This window comes from Mytilus trossulus, chromosome 8 (genome assembly GCF_036588685.1).
Source record: "Mytilus trossulus isolate FHL-02 chromosome 8, PNRI_Mtr1.1.1.hap1, whole genome shotgun sequence".
Lineage (NCBI taxonomy): Eukaryota > Metazoa > Mollusca > Bivalvia > Mytilida > Mytilidae > Mytilus > Mytilus trossulus.
Window position 1 is genome coordinate 79643419 of NC_086380.1, and position 21332 is coordinate 79664750.

The window sequence follows — 21332 nt, forward strand, 5'->3', positions numbered from 1 at the left end:
TTTTAGAGAATGTAACAACGTATACTGTATGTACGGTAGAGTATGGTACAGTATGCTATTAGCTTATTACAACAGACTTCTAGTAAATATTTTTTTCGGAAGCACTCTTGAAAGTCCTCATTCGGAACTTGACAGCATCATGTTTATGAAGCGGCCATATTATCACTGATACTGCGGTTGGAACCCAGATAAATCAAAGAGTCATACATTTGTTTATGGTAAAGCTATCCTATTCTGAGGATTGCAATTTATAATTATTATATAGAAATTCAAAATATAAAGGAGAACAGGGTCAAAAGTCCTATCGTCACCTAGACATTTACAAATTACATCAACGTTTCATATAGAAACACATTTTTTTTCAAAAATATCTGGAATGACATGGTTGTATTTTTACAAATAAGGCGTTGAAAGACACAGAATTGTGTAATGCACTACCGTCTAGTATACATGGTTAGACCCCTCATTACGCGTTGCCAGGGGACACATTGGAAATACCAGTCGTCCTCCCGTCAGGTCGTGTTCTGAGACCGAGGTCCGTCCTGTTAGTGCTCTCAAAGTCAGGCCTGTACAATTCTAACCACATTTGATATAACTTATACTCTCGGTTAATATCAACAATATCCCTGACTTGTAAGTTCTAAAATGGTGGGCAATCAACTTTTTTAAAGAGTTATTCCCCTTGGAAATATTAAATTTATAGAAAATGGCCTTGCTAGCACTCTAACAGACCTGTACTACAGCCGTACAATTCTTCTCTGATTATTTTATAAAACTCACCATACTTTAAGTTAATATTTGCAAAATCTTGAACAAGGTCCATTAAGGTGTCCAATCATCTTTTCTCAAAGAGTTATGCCTCTTGGAAATATTAAATTTATGGAAAATGGCCTCGTTAGAGCTCTCACAATTACAATTCTTGGCAGATTTTTACCAAACTTAAACTTTTATAGGATATATAGTATCAACATTATCTTGAACATGTTTTTATAATGGTGGCCCATCACCTTTTTTTCAAAAGTTATATGCCCCTTGGAAATATTAGATTTATAAATGGAAAATTGCCTTGTTAGCTCTATCACAGGTACAATTCTTACCAGATTAATTAGATAAATCTTATACTATACAATGTAGGTTATAAACAACAATATGTCGGAATAGTTCTATAAGGCCAAAAAAATATATATATTTCTGTTTAAGGTTACATGCTTTAAAAAAATAGGGTAGGTAGGTCGGTATTTTCATTTTATTTTTTGTGACATGATTTTGAGTTAGCTGTTTCATCTTGTCGTGGGCAGAGTTGATCATGGGCTGAGTCTACCCATATTTTTAATGAATGGATTTTTGTTGTTGTTATTGATTGGAAAAAAATGTAGGCAAAATGGTTATTTCATCACACCACTCGCAAATTTCTTTAAACAGCTATCATATTCATGATTATGAACATTAGGATGTATCAGGCAACATTATATTCACTTTAAGCACGAGTTCAGTTTTTTTTTCACTTTATGATGGAAATAAAATGGTTTAGGTTTGGCACTTATAATAGGGTTGGTCGGGCAACCATAAACAGACAAATATTTTTGTTTGGCCTAATGGTGGCTGTTCCACTTTTTATGCCTCTGATGAAGCGGAGAGGCATTAAGTTTTATGTACACTGTATATCTGTCTGTACATCAGTCCGTCCTTATGTCCCATAGTTGGTTTCCATTCTCCAACTTAAGTTTGCCTCATCCAAATTTAATGAAATTAATGCACAATGCTAATTACCACAAAACATAGATCAAGTTTGAATTTAAGTGGCATCACTTTAACCCTCTTACTGCTGGAGGGACACATATGTCCATACCGACTGTGTCAGAGGGTCAATTATGTCCATATTTCAATTTATTCAATTTCGCCTCAGTGCTGTATCTTTCACATGAAAGACTAAATATTAAACATGATTGCATGTTTCATCAATGGGTCCCAAATGTAACAGTCCTTATAGAATGACATAATTGTAGAGTGGACATCTTACTTCATAGACGTTGAGCTGTTGTATTTTCTGGCACACGAAATGCAGCCTTCAAAAACAATGTTTAATCCCTCTAGAGTTATGTTGGTTTAAAAATGGAAAAAATACTAATTATTTTATTTCTGTCCTGTAAATTTAGCTTGGCTTTACCAAATAGTATGAAACTTATACATAAGACTCTAGTTTAAAAACACATATCATGTTTGTTGTTGGTTGTTTCACTTTAACTGTTCTAGAGTTATGCCCCTTTAAGATGGAAAAAAGGCTGATTTTTTAATTTCCATTCTCTTTCTTAAGTATGCCTCATCCAAATGTAAAGAGTTAAGCTCCTTTACAAATTGAAGAAATGCTAAAAAGAAATTTTCTGAAACATTAACACAATGTTTATTACCATGAAATACAATTTTATCTGCTTTGAATTTTGGTGGTGTCACCTTGACCGTTCTAGATTTAAGCTCCTTTGGAAAAATTGCTGAATTTTTTGTTTCCATTCTCTTACTTTAGTTTGCCTTAAACAAATTTTCTGAAACTTAAACACAATACTTTTTACCACAAAACTCAGATCAGGTACTAATTTGGGTAGTGTCACTTTCACTGTTCTTCAGTTATTTTTGTTTATAGCTTTATATGATATGCAAGCATCATCCCATGAATACATTTCACATTTATGTTAAAAAGTGTTATGTCTCTCTGAAGTATCAAATTTATGGAAAATGGCCTTGTTTGCCCTCTCACTGGTATGAATTTGACAGCAGACATGGTTTACAATGTATGCTACTATAAGTTCTGAATTTGGACACTTTAAAATTAGGAGATCTTAGTATGTGCGGTGGTATGATTACAAATGAGACAATTCTCCAACTCAGACTAAATGACAGAGAAGTTAACAACTATATATATGCCATGTCAGTTAACTGCTAGTAGTCTGTAATTGTTATTTATGTATTATTGTCATTTTATTTATTTTCTTTGGTAACATGCATCTTCTGACATCAAACTCGGACTTTTAATGTGCATATTGTTATGCATTTACTTTTCTACATTGGCTAGAGGTATAGGGGAAGGGTTGAGATCTCATAAACATGTCTAACCCCTCCACATGTTTGCGCCTGTCCTAAGACAGGAGCCTCTAGCCTTTGTTAGTCTTGTATGATATTTTAATTTTAGTTTCTTGTGTACACTTTGGAGAGTAGTATGTAGTTAAGGGGCCAGCTGAAAGATGTCTCCAGGTGCGTGAATTTCTAGCTGCATTGAAGACCTGTTGGTGACCTTCTACTGTTGTCTGTTCTGAGGTCAGGTTGTTGTCTCTTAGACACATTCCCCATTGCCATTCTCATTTTTGGGATATGATTGCTTTTAAGCAATCTGTAGACTTTTACTATTGGCTCTGAGCAATGCCCTTATGTCAACCGTTTTATTCTAAACACTAAGGAATATCACAGATTCTTATGATTGTCTTGCTTTAAAAGGTAAAAACAAACAAAGGGATTGAACTTAAACAACTTATCTATAATCATGATAATGTTCTTTTCATAATCTTCATGTTTGATAATTCCCTTGACATATACAATGTATGCGTGTTTTTAACAACACGGAAAATCAGAATTAAGCAGTATTTTTATTTAGTGTTTTTATAAATTTAGAAACACATCAGAGGGAATTCCCCAGTTTTTATTAAAATGCGAGTGTTCTCTGAATTCCGATAAATCTATTTCTGTCATATAAGAACTAAAGTGGAGTTTTTCTTTATATGTGGTACCGCTGTAAAACTGAGGTTTAAGATTGTACTTCCATAAAGAAATAGAGAAACATCTGGGTCGTTTAATAAACATTTAATATACGTTCTTGCTTCAGGGTTTGTTTTGGTAATTATGCGCATGCATGCGTATAGTTTTCTTTACTTCAAGGGGTATTAGATTAAATGGTTGCTCTGGGTTCCCCACTCAATTAATTAATTTATAACTCATTGGATCTTTTCTATGTCATGTATGTATGTCTGTTATTGAGGTTTATTCTTGTTGCATAATTTGAAATCATTTGCAATTGCATCCTTTAAATTAAAATAAATGTATTCCACGTCGCCAAGTTGTTACTAGAACACCCCTTTAGGCGAAATAGAGTTTTCCATATTATCGTTTCCTGTCGTCTCCCTTCTGAAAGTAACCTCCGTGAATTCAGAATCAAACACAAACACTTCGAATATTAGCTCGTTCTGTCAATAAACATCATATTATTATATTAAATACAATTGCAATTTAAACCGAGGAATGTGCACGGAGAGGAGTCATGATCACTGACCCAAAGGAAATTAAATCTTTAAAGAGTTGGGAATAGGGTTCCTCCTAGAATTAACGTAAGAAAATACGGGTGATAAGATTCAAAGTAAAAATACCTTCTCTCACTCTGAGTCTCAGTGACTGGAAAGTAAACTTTGAATTGATAGTACAAAATAGAACACAATAGGCCTAAGTATGTTGTTCATACAATTTTATCCGGGATTGGCTATTTTGTAACTATCCAGATAACGTAAATTAGTTTTGGAAATAATATTATCCAGCTACATGTATATACATGTGTCAATGAAACAATGGCAATCGTATCCCTCAGAGTAATCTGCTCTTTTATTATACATTGCCATAGCTTCCTGTACATGCTGTATGGCCCTCAACAATGAGTTAGACTTATACCGCATAGTAAGTTGTAATAAGGCTCTGAAATAAAGAATTTAAAAAGAAAACTAAAGGCAGTGATCTATGTACAAAACAATAAAATTATAAATGAAAAAACAGATATAACAGACATTTATCTAGGTTTATTTGGTCTAATATTGTATAACAAATGTATATTTAAGATACGATATATATATTTGATATCCTACATGTGGCTTCCCATTATTTTTGGTTCTCATGAGATTATAAAAGAACAAGGAGAATTGTACCTGGGAATTGTGATGACATTGACATAAGTTTCTAGGAAAAAAATAGTCTAGGGACATAAGTTAATTACTGACATCAGACTATGCTAGTAAATTCTGTAACGATGGACATTTTACGCAATAAGTTAACACAACCATGACTAGTCTACTAATATTTGTCTGTTTGGACACATTTAACAAGACTAATTTATCTTTTAAATATGAAAGACACTGTAATGTACATGCTAAATAATATTCAAAGGAATTACTATGGATTCATTGGTGTTTTTAGTGGGTTCCAATTTTCATGTATTAAGGCAAATTTGCATGTTTGTGGATGTTTAATTGCATGATTTGGCCAATGTGTGCTAAGTGATGATACAATTCTATAGAAATCTGTTACTTGCTGAATGTTTGATTTTTGTTGTTTACCTGTACATACGAAATCAATGAAAATTAGTATCCAAAGAATAATAATGAATCAACAGTACATGCAGTATATTGACACAAAGTCATCAATTTTACATTAATCTTGTATTAGGTACCATGCATGATGCTACATATGCATTTAGATATGAATCGCATTCATTGAAAAACTCTGCTATACCTAACAACCATTACTTGGAAGAAGAAGATATGACCATCATAACCATGTGGCATTTACTAGTATGCTGTCTGTTCTAGATGATGTGTGGATAAAAAAGCCAGCATCATTAGGAAATGTGATATTGCACCTCTAAAAGAACATATTAAAGTATACAGTAGAGCTTAACTAGAGATCCCATGCTTTTTCGTCTTCCACTACTATTGGCAATGATTGGAGAATTTTCAATGTGGGATAATATTTGATTAATTGAATTGCAAAACATTTTATTTCCTTTCTGGTTTATTACATGTTGTAATGTTGGAAATTAATTAAACAGAATTGTATATTTTACATGTTTTATTAGGAATGAACTAATTGAAAACTGTTTCTTGGTCTTTTCATATTTCTCTTATAAATATCTGCAAATTTAAAAAACATAATATGTGATAGTTAACTGAAAGTTTTATCTCCTTAGATGCTATGTCATGAAGAATTTCGTTATTATATTCTTCAACTTTGTACTTCATTTAGCCCTTTAAAGTTTTTTATTTTGATCATCACAGATGAGTCCTATATAGAGAAAAAATGCACCTCTGGTGTACAAAAAAATATAAACCAGCTTTAATTTCTTAAACTTGATTTGTGGTAAAATTAAGCCATTTCTAGCATGTATTGCTAACTTTGCATTGATTTATTTTTGTGATTACAGATTTTCTATAAAAAAAAAAATTATTTCTACTAGGAAAGACCTAATTTTTTTTAATATTTGCAACAATTAATATTCACCTTGTTCATGTTGTTATTCTACACTCAAAAGTTACAAAAAATATTGCATGACCAGTGCAAATATAGTTGGGTTACACATGTTACAACTTACAGTAATATTTATTAAATATATATGTTTATTACAGAATTGGTACTAACAGTGAAACATTCCTAAAAGGAAATTGATAAGGAAGTAACGTGCAAACCAACAAAGTACCTGACATGGTGGACCTTCATGAGTTGAAGATGTGGTGTAAGTGAACCTTTTTGCAGTTATTATCCTCAATATTATTATATAGATAAAGATATTCAAAACTGTAAAAGGCAAAAATGTTCAGCAAAGTAGGATCCACAATTAGGTTTGATGACCAAATTTGTAAATTGACTTTTTCTGGAGAATTGCCTTTTAAAGACAATTTTTCACAATTTCAATTTGTTCATTCATTAAAAAAGAAGATTTGGTGTGATTGCCAATAAGACAACTCTCCACAAGAGGCCTAATGACACAGAAACTAACAACTATAGGTCACAGCACAGCCTTCAATAATGAGTGAAGCCTGGACCTCATAGTCCGGTATAAAAGGCCCAGAAATGACAATTGTAGAACAATTCAAAAAGAAAACTAACAGCCTAATTTATGTACAAAAAAATAAATGAAAAACAAATTTATTTGTAACGCTTAAACAAACCACAACCACTTTATTACAGGCTCATGACTTGGGACAGGCACATACATACAGAATTTGGAGGGGTTTAAACATGTTGGCGGGATTCCAACTCTCCCCAAACCTAACAATACAAAATACTTAGAACAAACTATATAGAAATCAGTTGAAAAAGACTAAACTCATCAGATGGATACAAATAAAAACACAGAGTGGATCAATGTGGCCGAGTACTTGTATATCCCAACAACAAAAAGAAATTAAGATTCTGATCTGAGAGTACTCACAGTTACTGCTACCAATTTGCTTAGTTTTAGAAATCTTCTCCTTTGAACTTGCTGAATTAATTTCAGCCAAACTTCAACTGAATGAGTTTCAGAGTGTCTAGTATACATTTTGTATTTCATTTCCTTGTATGTCAAATAACTTATCCACAATAGCTAAAATGGAACATAATGGTTAAATGTATTTTTTTGTAGTAGGAACAAATTGTGACTGCAGCAGACTGAATTTAGTTTCAAACTTTTCTCAAAAAATCAGAGATGTACTGAATACTTAAATCTGACAGAAAAAAATATTTAATAGATTATGTAAATGTTATTATATTTTTCAGTATCTGAAATTATGGGTTAATGAATTTGAACAGCTTTTAATATACCAGCAGTTCCAACAGCATGGTTCCTGCATTCCAAAAAAAAGAGGTATTCCTCTAATAGGTTTGCTAGGAAATTCATAAGATTTTTTGTTTAATGGTTTGTTCCTAATCATTATTGTCGTTGCACTTGCTTTACTTTTCTTCTAGCATCTTAAGGAAGGAATTTCCTTTTTTATTAACTTACATTTATTTTGAAGAGTGTACATATATAAATCTCACATCTCTATATTTTCATAATCAAAATTTTTTTGGTGGAACTTTGTATCAAAAACATCTGTTAGGTTTTGGTCTTAAATCTGAATATTGCATACTTCCTACTTAATTGAAGGGACCAGAATAAAACCCAAAGATCTTATCTTATTTTGTTGTTGTCTTGTATAGTGGTGCAGCAAAACATAATGATCTATTTTATAACTTGCCTGTTGATGAAAAGTTTATATTTTTATTCAGAACTGAAGAACTACATGAGGAAGTTGCTAAAACCTGCTTTAATATTTTATGTATGAGAACAAATTTCTTATTTGTATATAGCTAAATCTTAGATATATATAGTTTTAAAATTATGTAAAATATTGTTTAATTCATTGTTTGATATTATCTCATAATTCTTAATAGAATGGCACTTGTTTATGTTTTATTAATTTTAAGCTAAATGTTATTTTACTGTTTTAGTTTTAATATATGAGAAACTTTAAAAAGAAAAAAACAAGATCACAAAAATATTCACAAATTTGATTGCAAAATATGATAATGGCTACTTAGATGGAAGCCTTGGTTGTATATATTGATGTTGGGATGTTTTAAGCTTTTTCTAGGCGCATAATTGAATTCAGTCAATTCATGGCAATTGATTACTTAATTATCTAAAAAAAAAATCACATTTTCTTTCAGCATGTTATCAGTTAGCTTTTATATAAATTATGGCAACTATTCATTGAACTATTCATCATGTTAATTCAGCAGTTAGTTTTGTTTATAACCAGATGTACATGAGTAGAGAAAGTGTTTATATTCTGATTTCTGTGCTTTCAGATAGGAACAAACCAGCTAGTATAGGCCAAAAGAACAAAGTACAGAACAGCGTTGTAACCACAGATGGGATTCATTTAATTGTTAGTCTGTTAATTAATTGATAAATTAGATGTTTAATTCTGATATATAATTCGTTCATGGCAAATAAGAATGCTCTTCCAAAAAACTTTTTATATATGATGACAGTTATATATTCAGACACTAACTTTCCTTTAAATATACAAATTGGATTAAAAAATATCAATCAAAACATATCTAATCAATTTTGTTCTTTTATTATAAATCTTCTAATTTTCTAAATTTGCATATAGGTAATTGAATAAATTATCAGTAATACCTAAATAAAGTTTATAAAATATTAAAGAAAACAAGCATTCTGTGAGTATTGCATGGCAATAGTCCCTATATAGTCACCTAGTGTTAAATATTCACTGTATTGGAACAAATTTCTAACTTGATCTATAACATGTCATGGTGTAAACAAACATCAAGTCATTATCTTCAAACATGATTAAAAAAGTTTTGATAATTAACTGATTATCTATGTGAATTTTCTAAGTTCAAGGAATATAACTCTGCAGAAAATCATCAGACCAAAACAAAATTCAATCTTGATCTGTAACTTGTGATGATAAAAATATAAACCAATTATCATATCAATATCTTCTAGCACGACAAAAGTGAAAACTAATTATTTTATTGATATTTCTAAGTTCAAGAGCCATAACTCTGCACAAATCAGAACAAAATTAAAACTTGAACTGTAACTTGTCATGATAAAACTATAATCTAATCATCAAATAAATATCTTCAAAATTGACAAAAAAAGAAGTATGGAAAATTGATTATTTGAAAAAGTCTAAATTGAAGGATAACTCTAAAAAAAAACAAAAAACGCCAGATCAGAACAAAATATGATCCTGATCTGTAGCTTGTCATGATAAGACAATCTACCAAATATCAAATCAATATCTTCAAGCATGAAGAAAAATAGTGTGGAAAACTGATTTGCAGGACTGACAGATAGACAGAGTACAAACCTAAAGTATACATCGACTTTATCAGTAGGGGACTAATTATCCATACATATGTGATATGCGTCATGTAAAATTCATATTTTCATACTTCATATTCATACTTCGTATAAAAGAAGTAGACAAAAAAGTCACTAATTACAAAAAAAGAGTAAGAGGTCACAATGTATTTTTGAGAGAATTCTTTTTGAATAGGAAGACTAATACAGACATTTTTTTAATATATTCTAATCTATTATAAACCAAACAAATTTATTAACCAATTTACCCTTCAAAAATTAATAAAGCATAAGCAATATATCTTAGAGAAAGACAATATTTGAAGCATTTTCATTTATACATTGAAATAATTGTAAATGAATTATTTGTGACTCCTTGACTTTCTGTCTGGTTACTCTAGGTCCTTTGAATACTTTTTGTTTTTCAACACAAAAGGAAACAATCAAGGGTCATAACATATAAATAGTCAATTCAGTTTAAATATTCATCATAATTAAAAGTAAAATTATGTGTTATAATGAAGTATTAGCATATCATAATCATTATGTATGTTTTTCTGTATTTACAACAAATATATATACAAATAACATTGCGGGGAATATTAAACTAGATGATAAATGCACTCTCTATACAATGAAGAAAATCCCCGATAAAAAATGAGATTTAATAAGTATTTGAATACCAGAGTTATACAAAAAGAATCACTGGTGTGACACTTTCCAAAGTTTCTTCGTACGTATGATGTCATGTTAAGTCTTCATAATCTAATGTCTTTTAGAAATTATGTATTTTTTTATGCCAAGGTTCTCTAAGTTTTATTTAGATAGGCATTTATATTGGTATGGTATAAATGATAAAATTATATGTTTTTTTCAAAATTAAATGCAATTTGGGGTAAAAGATTAATACTACACATATCAAGTAAGAAACAACACAGTTCATACCTACAAGGTACTAGTATTCAAGAATAACATCTTACTCTTATAAAATAAAAATACAAAACAAAGTAACGGTACTTAAAACTTTAAATAGTTGTCAATGATACCCAAGAAGGAAAATGATTATTAACATCTATACAAAATTTTCAAAATGAGTAATTACCAAAACAGATATATTAGAACAGTACATTACATGAATTTTACACAACTCTGTCATAGTCATAAAATATAAAGCAAAACTAAATATTAAGTGCATAAAACAAGTCTTCTCTGTTCTTTAAAGTCATTCTTGTCCTGCAATCTTTGACACTTGTATTGCAAGCACTAAGGATCACTAAGATATATTGGTGAACCTAAAATAACATTGATTCATGTAAGTGCACAAAATATAGTTCAATTAATAGAATAAGTATTGATGTTAAAATGAAAAAGAAATAAGTTTGAACTGATCTGATAGCATCTGCACTAGATGACTGACTTTTCCAATGATGTGTTCAAAACTTAAGTTGAAGCTGTGTCTTTCTCTGATCTTCCTGCTTGGGCATGTTGCCAAAAATACCTTTTTTGGTTTAAAAATATTTTACCAAGTTTAATTTGATATATGACTTAAACATCTTTTATAGCTTGACAGTAAAATAATAAAATCTTAAGTGTGATTAAGGTGGTACCCAACACTTTCACTAAAATTAATTTGGATCGTTTAATTTTCATAAAATTTTGTCAAAATATTTACTTTGACCCTTTTACAAAAATATAAAAATTTTCAAAATTTTGAACCAACCGTTTTGTCAAAAAAAATACACTGGTTATATAGTAGTTTGACAAACTCCATTTTTGATCATTGAGAAGCTTAATATTCGCTTTACAACACAACGTAATTAAAACGTTATGCTGATTTTACAGAGTTATCTCCCTGTAGTGTTAGGTACCACCTTAAGCGTCTCTTAATGTTTAAAAAAAAATCCTTTTTTAAATCAAGGGCTGTGCAGATAATTACATTGATTATGTAGGACACTTTGTGTTTTGTTTTTATCTTTAAGGCTAGCCCACTGGATTTTTATTTGATATTTATACATATGTTCCAGACCAAAGGAGTATTTGGGCTGTACGTGTACAGTTTGGACCGTTTGCATACTTTTACACAATATGCATAGGGTTGGATTTGAGAAAAATATACAAAGTGGTGATAGATATACATAGTGGTGCATATATAGAGTTGAGATTAATAAACAAAGTGGTGATAGATATAGAGTTAAGGTTAATGTATAAGTGGTGATTAATATATAAAGTGATGATAGATATAGACTTGAGATAAATTAATAAAGTGGGTATAGATATAGAGAGTTGAGATAAATATATATAGTGGTGATAGATATAGACTTGAGATAAATGTACAAAGTGGTGAACAATATACATATTGGTGCTAGATATAGAATTGAGATAAATATACTAAATGGGGATAGATATAGAGTTGAGATAAATATACAAAATAGGGTTATATATACATAGTGGTGATAGATATAGAGTTCAGATAAACTTACAATTGGCAAACAATATACATAGTGTGTTAGTTATAGAGAGTTGAGATAAACATACAAAGTGGAGATAGAAATAGAGTTGAGATAAATATACAAGTCTACAAAAGACTCATTAGTGATGCTCGAATCCAAAAAAGTTATAAAAACAAAATGCCAAATAAAGTACGAAGTTGAAGAGCATTGAGATCTAAAATTCCTAAAAGTTTTGCCAAATACATAGATATTCAAGGTGGTGAAATATAATTTAAATGTGAAATATATACAAAGTGGTGACAGATATAAAAGGAGGGAAACCAATATAGTGATGGGACAGATATATATACATAGTGGTGATAGATATTCAAAGTGGTGATAGATTTACAAAGAAGTGACAAATATAGAGTGGGGTTGTAGATATATAGAGTAGTGATAGAAACACATAATTTTAGTAAAAATAAGAAGAGGTTATAGATATACAAAGGGTGATAGATAAACAGAAGAGTGATTGATATACCTATAAATATTCTATACCATTTATTCCTGTAGGAACATGTACTGTAATATTTATTCCTGTGGAAATAATATTCCAGAATAATTTTTCCACTTGGAACTTGTATTATGAAGGAACTTCAATTCCATGACAGTGATAGATATAGAGGTGAGATAAATAAACAATAAACAAAGTTGTGACAGATATACATAGTGGTGTTAGATATAAGGTTGAGATACATATACAAGTCGTGATAGATATACATAGTTGTGATAGATATAGAGTTGAGATAAATAAACAAATTGGTGATAGATATACATATTGGTGATAATTAAAGAGAGTTGAGATAAAAATACAAAATGTGGATATATAAACATAGTGGTGATAGATATAGAGTTGAGATAAATCTAGAAGTTGTGATAGATACACACAGTGGTGATAGATATACATAGTGGTGTTAGATAAAGAGTTAAGATAAATAAATAAAATGGGGATAGAAATAAGAGTTGAGATAAATAAACAAAATGGGGATAGATATAGACTTGAGATAAATAAACAAAATGGGGATATATACACATAGTGATGTTAGATAAAGAGTTGAGGTAAATAAACAAAATGAGGACAGATATACAAAGTGGTTATAGATATGTATATACGGTTGAGATAAAAATACAAAGTGGTGAAAATATACATATTGGTGATAGATATAGAGAGTTGGAGCTAATAATACAAAATGGGGATATATAAACATAGTGGTGATAGATATAGAGTTGAGATAAAAATTCAAAATGGGGATATATATAAACATAGTGGTTATAGATATACTAGGGTTGAGATAAATATACATATTGGTGATGGATATGGAGAGTTGAGCTAAATATAAAAAATGGGGATATATAAACATAGTGGTGATAAATATAGAGACATAGTGGTGATAAATATAGAGTTGAGATAAATAAACAAAATGGGGATAGGTATAGAGTGGAAATAAATAAACATAAATGGGGATAGGTATACATATTGGTAATAGATATAGAGTTGAGATAAATTTACAATTGTTGAAAGATATACATAGTTATGATAGAGAGAGTTCAGATAAATATACATAGTGGTGATAGATATAGATATACAGTATGGTGAAATTATACAATGTGGTGATTAGTTTTCAAAGTGTTGATAAATTTACAGATTGGTGATAAATAGAATGGTGTTCAATATATACAGTGTTGGTATAGATATACAAAGTAGTGATATGTGTATGTAGAGTGTTGTGAAAGACACACAGGCTAGCAAACACCTTTATCCATACAGTGTAAATTCATTCATTTTTTATGAAACCATTTTTTTTATCTAACAGGATTTTTAAAAAAACTACAGCTGTTAATTAACCTTTTGCAATGACTTGAGAATTCTTTATTTTCCTTGGTAAATTCTTCCACCAAACAAGTCCTCATTTTTAATCCAGCATGTTATCTGCAAAATATAATGTATGTTTATACTACATGCGAGTACAGTAAAACTAATATCCTGAAAGTTCAAATAAGTATTTTTTTATTTGAAGTGAAAAGTCCTAATATAAAAAGGTCTTCAAAATGTAGGGTAATGAAAAAAGTGGTATAACCCTGATGGTTTTATACCTTAAAGTTAATATACCATCTACGATATTTTTTGGGGAATGATAGCTTAACTGCGTATAGAAATAAGGTGAGGTTTCTGAAGGATTGTTCATTAAACCAACAATGGTAGGTAAAAATGATTAACCACAATTTTCTACAGGATCAACCATTATAAAACAAGCTATAAATTTGATCAACCATTAGTTTCCTTTGGATCAGCCTTTATAAAACTAGCAATATAAATGACAGTGAAAAACTTCTATTTAATACTAGATCAATCTAAAAAAACAAGAAACTTAACATGCTTAAGAGAGGTTGAAAACCAGCTATTTCAGACTACATATATATCTACAATACAAGCAATGTAGGAAGGAATGATAAACCTCCATTTTATACAGTATCAGCCTTGAAACCTGAAACATAGATAAGGCTGATACATGTAATTTCCCATTTTATAATTGATATACCGTTTATAAAACAGGCATATACTAGGTAAGGTTGATAAGCTAGTTTTTAACAGGATAAGCCTTCATAAAACAAGTAATATATTATAAAGGAGAGGATGATGAACCACAAATTAATTTCAACCTGGATAAGCCTTTCGCAAAATTAGAATATAAGTAAAGTTGAAGTACGTCCATTAAAACCTGGATTAGCATTCATCAAACATGGTCAAAATAACAACATAGTTGCATGAGGCTGTTAAACTGTTATCTTTACTTGATCAGCCTTCAGAAAACAAGTAATAAAGGTGAGGTTGATGTAACACCATTTACAACTGGATCAGCCTTCACTGAAAAAGAAATATTGGTGGAGTTTATATGATATATTTAGAATACATTGGTGGATAAACAGCTATGGTTTTCAAAACAATGGGAGGGGGAGTCAAGTTGCTGAATAAGTTAGTAAATTATTTACAATTTCAACATTTCAATTAAAAGCCTGTCAACATTCAGATTATGAGTTTGCAATAGTATGTGGCAGCATGGCCAACTGTATTAAATTCCAATTTTAATTGACTAGAATTGATATTTTCCTGTTGAGCAATATCTATGGGGCAACTCAAAATATTTTTCTTAAATTTTCAGGGTAGTTGTAATGGTTTTTGAGATATTAGCAATAAAGTGAAGGTTTGGTAAAACAGATTTCTTGTGCCTTCATAAAGCGTTATTGATACTGGCACAAAAGTTGACGGAACATCATCTTAAAAACTTTAAAAAGACATTGAAACATTAATTGTGACTCTTATGTTAATCAATACAAAAATAGTTGGTTTTTTTATTTATAAATGGATAAAAGCCTTAAACTCAAAATGTTAACCTTTATCATGCAGAAATAATTTCCATCTTTATAGGCACAAATATTTTTTCCTTTTTAAGTGGAAATATTTTCCGCCTCTTTAGGTTGAATATTTTCAAGTGCTATATTTCCCTGTTATATTACAGATTTTTTCCTTCCAAGACATGCGGATAAATTTGCATATTTTGGCTCTATTTCTACTTGAATATGTCTGGAACCCATGTTAGAAAGTTTCTAGGCGTAAAGGGGGACCTCAAACGGATTCCCTGTGTTGAAGGCCGTTCATTGACCTATAATGGTTTATTTTTTTTAAAATTGTTATTTGGATGGAGAGTTGTCTCATTGGCACTCACACCACATCTCCCTATATCTATTTTCCCTGAAATATTGCAAAAATGACATTTTCTGACCGAATTGAATCTCAAAAACACATTTTGCCTTGAAACATTTGTGAAATAAGGATATAAGACTGTTAGTTTCCCATTTCAATGGTTTTACACTAGTAATTTGGGGGCCCTTTATAGCTTGTTGTTTTATAAATGGTTATTTGGATGGAGAGTTGTCTCGTTGGCACTCACACCACATCTTCCTATTTCTATATATCCTGATATTATACCCTGATGCAGAGCAACTATACTCAGTGTTCTGAATTTTTATCCTTATCTAATATATTTGACTATAAAAAGGAAAACTTAATTGTTTCTAACTTTAATGCCAAATTAGATTTTTTACCCAATTTAACATTCCATTGACATGGAAAATGATGGTGCGAGTGGGGCATCCTTGTACTTTGGACACATTCTTGTTATCATTCACTGGGTCCACAGTATATTCTATCATGATGCTGTGCGATTCGGATTTAAAATTATTTTTTGCTAAAATCCCAGTAGATCATATGATCCAAAAACTTCATTTAACCCCATGTTCTATAATTTTTAACAGTGACAGCCAGGTTTGTTGATGGATTAAAACTGGGCAACATATTTTTTCTGTTTTTGTTTTCAACTTTAAATTGAGTTTAATTAAAAGTAGGGTATGGAGATTATACACAATATTTATTACAACACAGCACAAGATCAAGTTAAAAATTGGATGGCTTCACTTTAACCTTTCAGGAGTTGTGCCCCTGATTTTAACATAAATTTCTGATCTTTTAGTATCTGCTTTTTAACTACAGTTTGCCTCCTCCAAATATCATGAAACTCCATACACTATGCAGAATATATAACCAGAAACACAGATCAAGTTTGACATTGGATGGTTTCACTCAAACTGTTATGCCCCTTTATAAATTTATATGGAAAACTGTATAAAAATCGCACATACAGTTGCTCGGTAATAATTTATTGAAAGTATTGATATTAGTTGAAATGATAGGACAATTTTTTAGTGGGTTCTCACTTTTGTCCAACAACTTTTGTATTTGGACCAGTTTAGGTTGGTCCCTTCCGTAAAACATCCAGTATGCCTTCTAGTCCAGTCAATCTAGCATAAATTTGACCCTAACCCTAAAGTAATTGCAACAGAAGATTTTTAAGTTTTAATCTTTAGCATTATACCCCAAATATACACAGAAATAAGTCCCATAAAATCTAACTTGAGGAAGACTAAAAAATTCACTATTTAAAATTTCTATGGAGATTTTCATTGAAAAAGAAGATAACTCTTGCAAACTAGAGGTTCTTAAGAGCCTGTGTCACTCACCTTGGTCTATGTGAATATTAAACAAAGGACGCAGATGGATTCATGACAAAATTGTGTTTTGGTGATAATGATGTGTATGTACATCTTAATTAACTGAACATTCTAGCTGTTTACAATTATCTCTATCTATAATTTACTTGACCCAGTAGTTTCAGAGAAGATTTTTGTAAAAGATTACCAAGATTTACTAAAAAATGGTTAAAACATGACTATAAAGGGCAATAACTTAATTAGATCTTACTTTGCCAACATGTATTGTTTTTTTACAGTTTATCTCTATCTATAATAATATTCAAGATAATAACGAAAAACAGCAAAATTTCCTTAAAATTAACAGTTCAGGGGCAGCTCCCCACAACAGGTTGTCCGATTCATCTGAAAATTTCAGGGCAGACAGATTTTGACCTGATAAATAATTTTACTACTTGTCAGATTTGCTTTAAATGCTTTGGGTTTTTGAGTTATAAGCCCCATGCAATGTTCTATTTTTAACAGTGGCAGCCATCTTGGTTGGTTGACCAGGTCACGCCACAGTTTTTAAACTAGATACCCAAACGATGATTGTGGCCAAGTTTGGTTTAATTTGGCCCCGTAGTATCAGAGAAGAAGATTTTTGTAAAAGATTACGAAGATTTACGAAAAATTGTTAAAAATTGACTATATAAAAGGGCAATAACTTCAAAAGATCATTATTGCTGTTTACAGTTTATCTCTATCTATAATAATATTCAAGATATAACCCAAAACAGAAAAATTTCCTTAAAATTACCAATTCAGGGGCAGCAACCCAACAACTGGTTGTCAGATTCATCTCAAAAATAGTTAGAACTTGACCAGTGGAACAATGTTTTTTCAGTCAGATTTGCTCTAAATGCTTTGGTTTTTGGGTTATAAGCCAAAAACTTCATTTTACCCCTATGTTCTATTTTTAGCTGTGGCGGCCATCTTGGTTGGTTGGCTGGGTCACCGGACGCATTTTTTAAACAATATACCCCAATGATGATTGTGGCCAGGAGAGCTAAAAAGGCAGAAATTTGAATAAAAATTGATAGAAAGTTATTACTTTACTGCTTCTATTCCTTCTATTCATCAGAATGTATTGATTCTTGATTTTTTAGCAGACTTAAGAGTATAACAAACAATTCTTAAGGTGTTTTCATATCTTTTATCAAGCAATGAACTTAATTTCATAATACACCTAATCACTATTTATTCCATTCCGGATAAGTTCTAAAATTACACAACTTTTTCATCAAGTCGAAGCTATCTGGGACCCTGTTTAAACAATTCACCATGCATGACTTTTTAATGAGACCTGTTTAAACTACCGTAAATACTTCAAACAGAATATTTTTTTACTTGAATTTAATTTCGAAAAAAGTGGATCATACTAAATCAAAGTTTCTTGATGATCACTTTCTAAAGTTTTTACTCCCTCAGCTCACTGCTGATGACCTCCATTTTCGGCCCCCGTGACCTAAACAGGAAGTTGTATAAATGACTGTTTTTCCAGGAATGGACTAAATAGCGATAAGGTGTATTCATTGGTTGACCCTTTTTTGAATTTTTCAACTTGTCAAAGTAAAGAATCTAAAATTTAATCAAAATAATAAAGCATGTTTTCTTCTTTTTTGTGGTTTAAAGTTTCTTTAGATTAGTTAGTTGCTGAAAAAATATAATATACAGATGTAAACAATACCAAATTTTCACATTACTTATTCTAAATTGTCACAAAGCTTCAAATTTGCAATTTTTTAAATGAAATATGCATGAAAAAAATAAAACTACCCATAACACTTAGGTTTTGTACATTTCATGAGCAGAAGATTATATAATTTAGTCGAATACAAACCTATAACCCCATTTAAGTTTCATACTTTACATAAATTTCAAGAAAAACAACCAAAATCTGACCAAAAAAAAAGACTTATTTTTGCAAGAGTTATCTCCCCTTCTAATGTTAATTTCCATAGGAAATTAAAAATGCTGATTTTTAGTTTTTCTCAAGCTGGGAACAGTATATCTAATATAACATATTATATAACATGTTCCTGTCTCAAGTTAGATTTTATGGGACTTTTTTCTGTGTACATATATATAGGGCATAATGCTATATAGAAAACCATTTTCTGTTGCAATTAGATTTCTTAGATTGACTGGACTATTCGGAATATACAAATATTAACAAATATTGTCAACAATTTCAATAACGGCCGGGAAACAGACTAACATCTCAGTCTGGTAAGGCTAGTATTTTATTTTTTTCTGGAACGCCTCCCATAGACACATTTTCTTATTTTATTATAGGAGTGCGGACTGTCTACGAGTGCAGCTAAAACAAAAAATGTATATCATTTACACCAATTACTCTTTAGCCTTCTTCCATCTTCATCTTCATTACCAGTCTGTCCGATTTTGTTGTTCATCTACTCTTGACTCTTGCTGATCCAAGTCATCCGACATGCTGTAATGGCTGTAGAAATTATTTTTGTAGAAATATTCGAAGCAGCTCAGGAAAGGGATGCTGGCCTAGTTCCGGAACAAATCACCTGTTTACTTAGTCTGTTGTAATAAGCTAATAGCATACTGTACCATACTCTACCGTACATACAGTATACGTTGTTACAATCTCTAAAAGACAAATAAAACTAATAACTTTCTTATTGATAAAGCAAATAGTTTTTGGATGGGGTGAAATATCGTATCTAAATAAATATTCCTGGTTTTCTCAAAAGACATCGTTCTGTTTTATGATATCATAATTAAACAACAACTTTTGCTGTGTGAGGTTTAACTTTGGGTAAGGGCAATATATTTTCAGACAACGACCGCATGAATTTCCTTTCATATTTTTTTATATTCAGTAACGAAGAAAAAACTCTAATATTGATTCCCACAAAAATGCATTTTTTCTCAATAGTTATTTTTTCTGTGAAACATCAGTTAAAAAGTTTAAATTTTGAAAAAAATAATAATTACGTTTTAAAGAAATATTATTAAGTAGTTTTGCAATGCTGTTTTTGAAATGAAGTACCGCGGTCATAAATGGTCGACTGCAACAGACATATTTAGCACGTGGAGCGCTGACAGATTCCCGCCGTTTTATACTGTTATCGTTTTACAATATGAGATATTGGGACTTGAAAAAACATTTTACAAGTTAAACATTTCCGCTTCATTTGAAAGAATAATAGTCCATGACATGTTATTGTCGAAGAACCTATGAAATTCAAAACGTAAGAATTCGAAAGATTTGCGTTTGTGTAAATTCAAAAGCCAAGAAATTGGAAAACGGTAATATAGAAATTTTTACATCTCTAATTTACTTGAAATATTCTTTTGACGAAATATTTGTAATTGTCGAAATAATTAAGTCTTTTTAAGTTTATTTTTTGTCGGCTTTTATGTGGTAATAATGGGGAAGAATATGAAACATGTTGGTCAAGGCTATTAACACCGTATATTTTTTTTTGGTAAACAAGAAACGACAATGATACCGGACATTACTCTTTCTTTATTATGTTCAATTTTTACTTTAAAATATATAAAATTATTGAAATAAAATAATTTCAACGTTTATTGATCGCCATTAAAATTCTTAAACCTGAAATTAAAATTAATTATTATGCATTGAGATGTATAAAATTGAGAAAGGAAATGGTGAATATGTCAAAGCGACAACCACCCGACCATAGAGCAGACAACAGCGTACACTAATACATTCTGAAATATCACACTCTAAGTAAATAACCTGCTATATATATACTTCATAGGACGCCCTTTTTATATTTTGTTCTCATTTTCAGAAGAAGAAAAAAGTTATATATTTCAGAAGTATGAAGCTTTAAGAATATATGTTGAATATGAAACACACATATTGCACCAGCATTCAAATTCTTGCTCTCTCTTTGTTTTGTTTTTTAAATTTATTTAGATATGTAGACCCCAACGACAAAACTTATATATCAATTTCAAGTTTAAAATTTTGCTGATTTACCAACAAAAATTCATATTCCAAAGTTACCTTTATGTGCAATTAAAAATTAGAAGAGAATAGTTCTATATATATGACTCCAAGTTTAAAAAAAAGTGATAGCCCA

The 21332-nt window shown here is 30.4% G+C and overlaps 2 long non-coding RNA genes across 5 annotated transcripts; one reads left to right on the plus strand and one right to left on the minus strand.

The window, feature by feature from the left end:
* Positions 1-8797, plus strand: LOC134681442 (uncharacterized). The gene is made up of 4 exons (XR_010100638.1): positions 1-218; positions 6429-6535; positions 7561-7648; positions 8635-8797. It is a non-coding gene; the product is annotated as an uncharacterized LOC134681442 (long non-coding RNA).
* Positions 8798-8890: 93 nt separating this feature from the next.
* On the minus strand, positions 8891-19924 carry LOC134681441 (uncharacterized). Of its 4 annotated transcripts, none has more exons than XR_010100635.1 (4): positions 19592-19924; positions 14912-15022; positions 14003-14086; positions 8891-10959 (listed from the first exon to the last, which is right to left on the minus strand). It is a non-coding gene; the product is annotated as an uncharacterized LOC134681441 (long non-coding RNA). The 4 variants fall into 4 exon arrangements; XR_010100636.1 differs by having other exon boundaries at positions 14877-15022; XR_010100637.1 differs by having other exon boundaries at positions 14865-15022.
* Positions 19925-21332: the final 1408 nt, after the last annotated feature.